The sequence below is a fragment of the Pagrus pagrus genome, assembly GCF_965226575.1.
Source record: "Pagrus pagrus genome assembly, chromosome: 10".
Classification (NCBI taxonomy): Eukaryota; Metazoa; Chordata; class Actinopteri; order Spariformes; family Sparidae; genus Pagrus; species Pagrus pagrus.
This window is the reverse complement of record NC_140194.1, coordinates 32491451-32498040: the sequence shown is the minus strand read 5'-3', so window position 1 is coordinate 32498040 and position 6590 is coordinate 32491451.

The window sequence follows — 6590 nt, the reverse complement described above, 5'->3', positions numbered from 1 at the left end:
ACAGACTTCTGTAGTTCAAACACCTGGGAGTTGTAGTTGAGAACGTCAACGTAAACTACCTCAACTAAACTCCCGGCTCCGTTCTCACTACAGCTGTTCTAATGTCAACAAACAGATCAGTGGTGCTGAAATGTGCGTTTCTCCGCTATAGCCTACACATTCTACATCTCGGAGGTCAAAAGCATCATTCAGTGTCATTTAAGTCGGACCGTCTGACGCAGCTGCTCCTGTATAGACCAGTAATGCTGGCTGGTTGGAAATATGTGCGTGAATTTGTTAAATTATTCGCCACGTGTGTTTGTTGACATTAGAACAGCTGTAGTGAGAAAGGAGCCGGGAGGAGTAGCAGCAGCCCGCTACACAGTGGAAGGTGGCACCGCGTTCAGCGGTAGTTTAGTAATCCACGGTAGTACTGTTGTGTAGGAACCGTGACGTGTTGGCACCGCGAGTACCATGCAACACTAAATGTTTAAATCACAGCCCTACGTTGTATACGCCTCCCTGTAATTCACTCACTCATTAGGCTACTCTGCTCAGGCCGTGACTAGCAGAGACTACCATGATGCTGCTGATCAGTGTGCTTGTAGCAGCAGGGCATTATAATTCATACTTCTCGTTGTTGTTGTTGTGAATGTGCGGCAGGCTGTAGCCAACGATATATAGCGCAATTTATTACTTATGGGAAACGTTTCAAGAGCAACAGGCTATCAACTTATCTCCAAGCAGCACAGCACAAGGGGGAAGTGGGTGCAATGCGGAAGGCGTAGCTGGCGCTGGAGCCAGGTCAAACCAGCCAATAGAAACTCTTCTCTCATCCACCAGCGTAGGCCCCGCCCATCAAGTGCAGTTGAATTCGCAAGCAAAACTTTAGAATTTGCAACCAAAGAGGACTGATCTGCAAGCAAAGGTTTTTCACTTGAAAGCAAAGAGGACTGATTTGCAAGCAAAGGTTTTTAACTTGAAAGCAAAGAGGACTGATTTATAAGCAAAATGGTTTTGAGTTTTGATTGAAGTTGAAGAAATATGCTCTCTTCAATTGCAACCTGTTCTGTTTCGATCTCAAAAAAAAAAAATTTGATTGCCACTTACTCTCTTTTGCTCTCAAATTTCTTTTTTGGTTTCAAGTCTATTCTATTTGATTGAATAATAAAGGAACAAAATTCTCTCCATAGCCAAGCACAAGTTAGTCCACTTACCAAAAGTCATCCAAAAGTACATGTCCTTCCCTTCAATCCAACTCTGACAATGAGCAAAACGAACAAACGTTTACTGGCCAGCACCTGGTAAACAAACAAAACGAAGGATCCGTGCGCGCCGCAGCGCTCCTGACAAACTTTGTGCACACGCGTAAGCCCTCCGAAAATTTGGAGCACAAGCAAACACCTACAATTAAGTGGAAATACACACAACGGAAGGTACGATCAACAACATTTTTAACATGTAATTGACCCAGATTGGTCCAAACAAACAACAAACTGCCCGGCAAGGTAAAAAAGTACAAAATACACACATCCACAAATCGTACTTAAGTCATGGCACAACTGGGAAAAATGGCCGGACGAGCCCCCAATTTGTCATGACCCGGCTCTTAGGCCATGACAAATACAGGATGGACACAATAGTTGACTAAGAATTTAAAGTATTTATTATAATAAAGCAAATAGCTGGACGAATGATAACATGTAGAGTGTGTAAGTCAGTATTATCAGTAGTGTGAATGTGTGAGATTATGAGGTGCGTTGTGTTGTAGTGTGAAAAGAAAACTAAACAAAGCAAAGCAAAGACGGCCGGACGCTCGCTGGGTCCGGACTAAGTGAGAGGGAGCGAGAGCTCAGAACAGGGCTGGGCTTTTATTATGTGGGAGCGCTTAGCCCAGGTGTTCCAAATCAGGCTGGCTACTGCTAACTGCTCCACCTTTAAAGAGAAAGAGTATGACACAGGCTGTGTCCAAATTCAGGGGCTGCAGCCTTCAATGGCCTAGCCTTCGCGGTCCACGAGGGCCGTGTCCTTCGGACCGGTCTTTGATAGCCTCGTCCACCGTTGTTAAATGGGACGGTCTAGCCTTCGGAGTATTTCCTGGTTGCCTCACCAGATGTTCCCGCCCCTTACCCTTACGTCACGATTGTGAATGAAGAGATGCATTAAAGTCTGTTTTGGTTCAAATCTATCAAACGTGTACATTTATTTGTGTGTGTATAAAAATTAACAACAAAATGTGTCAAATCTAAATTGAATCATTAACATTACAAAATAAACATGAACCCATTGGTGAATAACAACTATATTTACCATAGCCTCACCAGCGTCACGTGTTTTAACTGAAAGTTGAAATTTGGAGGTTTTGAAGTTTAACATATCTGCCGTTGGATGTTTACATGACTAAAAACAGAGTATAAAACCATTACTTAAATTTAAATGTCATGTCTGCGCCACTTGATGTCGCCATTTTCACTTGCTTCCTCTTCTGTTTCGGGACTGAACGGCGGTGCGCAAAGGATCTTGGGATATGGGAGGCCGCGAAGGATAGAAGCGGGGCGTCCTCCGAAAAGAGGGAAGGCCAGGCTGCATTTGTGGGCTGCGTTTGGAGGAGCCTCTGAATTTGGACAGCCTTCGCGCAGTGTTGTGACGTAATTGGCCTTCAAATGCGCACTTCGTGGGCTGCAGCCCCTGACTTTGGACACAGCCACAGTAACTTGTCCACAACACAGCAGGGGCCGTCACAACTAGTTCCCTGTATTGCTCCTCCTTATTGTCTGTGATACATCCAACAATGGAGGAATTGTCAGAGAACTTCGGCAGGTGGCATGTCCGGGAGTTGAAGCAGAAGTCAGAGTGCATCACGTAAAATGTAAGAACTGTAATGGGATGGTTATTAATGCTGGAAGTGTAAAGAAAAGGCATTTATCATTTTCAAACAATTTAGAGATAATGCAAAACAAGGAGTAAATACAGAACGACAAATAAATAGGTGTCAGGCAGAGTTCCAGCACTTGATGTGATTGCTCCAAACGTAGTCCTTGAATTCTGGCCTGTAAAGCAACAGATGAGCAACATGATTAGATATTTTTAAGGAACAGAGCTTGACTGTCCTCAGCATACTGTGAACACGTACACTCTCAATGGTCAATACTTTAGACATTCCTTGACAAAACTGTACAGATGTCCCAGTTTATATAACATGTTTTTGAAGTACCAGCCCTTTATCTTTATTTACATTTTTCTACTGTGTTTATTGTTATGCACCAAAACACAAATTCAAATGTAATTTTTTTTTTGATTCTGATTCCCTGGTCAGTATACTGTACAAACACAAATACTTTAGTTGAAGGTGGTGTTTATCAGTAAAAAGTACCATTAATGTTCTACTTTAGATGCTGACCTGCTCATGTGCAATCCTTTGAGCTTGAAGATCTTCTACTCGATGTATGAACATCTGCTCCTTGACCTGTCGCCCTCCCACGTCCACAGCCTCTACCTCCACTTCGTCAGACACTGCCGGTTGCCCTCCCGTCGTCAAAGATGCTCTCATCGTGGAAGCTCTAACATGCAAAACATCGTATCATCATGAGTCCAATACAATATTCACGTTCGTCTGTGAATCACTGAGGGAAACCAAAAAATAAAACATGTAGCAGGCCCACCACTCTTGATATTTTATCTTTGCCATATCTAACGTTACCATAACCAGCTGCTGCTAGCTAACCATTTACAACATCAAAATACACTTTCAAACAATGTCTGAAGGCTAACAAAGCTAGTGTAGCCTGGTGAAATTTTAATAACACAGAACACAAGACTATTTTATGGGATCTTTATTTCTCTGAATACTCTTCAGAAGGGAGAGTAGTATTAAATAATCTTAGAGTGTTCAATTGGGTTTAGATTTAACAAAGGTTTTTGTACACAAGCAAAAATTGACAACTTCAGGCACGAAGACTCTCCCATCAACTCATATCTTACTTTTAAAATCTCAAGATGATTTCACAAATCTTGGTTAATAATATCACTCCCTGAAATGTATTAATCTTTCACATAAAGTAACTAGGATCCTTGGCTGACTAAAGTTGTACCTAATGCAGTAACTCAGCTTAGTGCATAAATGACTTCACACTGAAAGTGCATGAATGAGAATACACATGAACAAAGAATACATGAACAACTGTAGTGGTAGCTTTTCTGTTAAACAGAATAAAAGAAAATAAACAAAACCCACATACAGTTAATTTCAACTGAACATGAAACATTGGGTACATTAATATCAAATTAAATGATACAGTATATCAATATACTTACTACATTTTATCTCTGTGCTAACTCATTATGTGGCACATTATGTGGCGACAGGCCATCAACCCTATACAGCACTACACAACGAAAATAAACATTTTCAGTACAATGCACAACTATTAAATGTTCTCCAGCATGAACAATAACGTAAGTTATGCCTATAACTATGGATCTATGAGACCTCACTCAGACCGTCACCACGGTCTTCACCTTGAATGATGCCATCCTACTACCTATCCTCGAGACCTTGTGTCAACAACGTCATATGACTGACCTTAGGAGGCGTGGCTCACAGTCTACAAGAGGTTCCGGTGACATCGCCTCCTCCTCCTGCCTGGAACGCCTCAGCTCGTTCTGAACGACAAGAGAATGGTGATGGTCATCGTTCGGTCTCATAGATCCATAGTTATAGGCATAACTTACGATCTATTTTGGAGGAAGCTCTAGCACTACGTACTGTTTGCAACACCGCCTCGTCTAACCCCTCAAACTGGGGCTGCAGAACGGCCATGCACACAACTGCAGCGTTGCTGGTTTGGGGTGCCAGATCTGACCGCTTGCCTGGGACAACAGATCTGCCCTGACTGGCAGGGGCCATGGTTGGCCGTGGACGAGACGGAGGAGAGCCGGAAACCATGGCCTCCCCGGCCACCTGGGAGCTATCAACAGAACCCTGTAATGTCCTGCAGCCACCCTGTGGAGGACATAGGGGATCAGAGGAAACGGGGGAAAGGCGTACAACAGGCCCCCTCGGCCACTCGTGAGACAGAGCATCTAGTCCCAGGGGAGCCCTGTGAGACTCCAGGGAGAACCACTACTGCACAGTGGGCTGTCCTTGCGGACACAAAGAGATCGGTCTGAGCTCTGCCGAATTGGGACCAGAGCCGCGCCACCACCTGCGGATGTAATTGGCATTCGCCTGGGAGGGGTCCCGTCCTGGATAGGAGATCCGCTGCATGATTCTCCACCCCTGGAATAAAGAGTGCCCTGAGGGACGCTAGACGGGGAAACGTCCACAGCAGGAGCCTCCTGGTCACCTGGAGACACCGGGGAGCCCTGGTGCCCCCTTGGTGATTTATGTGGTAAACCGTGGAGGAGTTGTCTGACCTCACCAAAACATGCCTGCCTCTGATAAAGGGGAGGAGCTCCACCAATGCTAGGTCCATAACAGTCTTTGTGTCCAGGAGCGCCTGACTGCGACTTGGAGCGCAGATCAGGCAGTCGTCCAAATAGGGCAAGATCTTTAGACAGCTTGCTTGCAGGGGGGACAGTGCCGCTGCCACCACCCTGGTGAACACCCTGGGGGACAGTGACAGGCCGAAGGGAAGGACCTTGAACTGATAGGCCTGGCCCTGGAATGCAAACCTTTGAAACGGCCAGTGGTCTTTGCTGATAGGGACGTGGAAGTAGGCGTCTTTTAGATCCAGGGACGTGAACCACTCCCCTTTCTCTATCGTGTGCAGGATCTGCCTCGTTGTCAGCATTTTGAAGGGAAGAACCTTTAAAAACCTGTTTAGGTGCCTTAAATCTAAAATTGGCCTCAGACCGCCATCTTTTTTTGGAATTAAAAAGTATTTGGAGTAAAACCCAGTGTGCTGTTCGCCGGAATCTACTCTGACGATCGCCTCCTTCTGAAGGAGGGTCATAATCTCCGCAGCCAGCACCTGAGCCTGGATCGGGTCCTTTCCACAGTCATGTGGACCCCGGTAAAGGGAGGGGGTTGGCGCCGAAACTGGATCCTGTAACCTGTCTTCACCGTGGACAGGACCCACGGATCTGACACGGACTTTTCCCAGCTGTCCAGGCAAAGCTGAGAAATAGGTTCGGCGGCGGACTTCAGAGCGTCAGGTACTCCGCCCCTGAGGTCCTGGACCTCTGGGGGGGGCGCTTCCCCTGTGGCATCCCTCTGGAACCTGACCGGGACACGTATCGCTGGCACTGTGTCGGCTGCTTAGCAGCCTCACCAGAAGCCCCCGTGTCTAGACCCTGATGTCTGTCAAACCCCAGGGACCATGACCCCTGAAGCGGGAGCTGCGTGGCCCGAGTCCTATTTCTGGAGGCACTGGACCTGGAGAATGTCCGCTGTACACTGTCCCTTGTACGCTGAGACTTCTCTGCTTTGTCCAGCAAACTCTGGGAGTCCGGGTGGAACACCCTGCCCGGGACCACAGGCAGATTCGTCAGCTCCTTCCTGATATTCTCAGGCAACGTGGTCTGAGCTAACCAAACCTGACGGCGTGCTAGCATGGCTGATGACATTGCTACCCCTATATCCCTGGTCAGCTGGGCATGAGACACCAGCG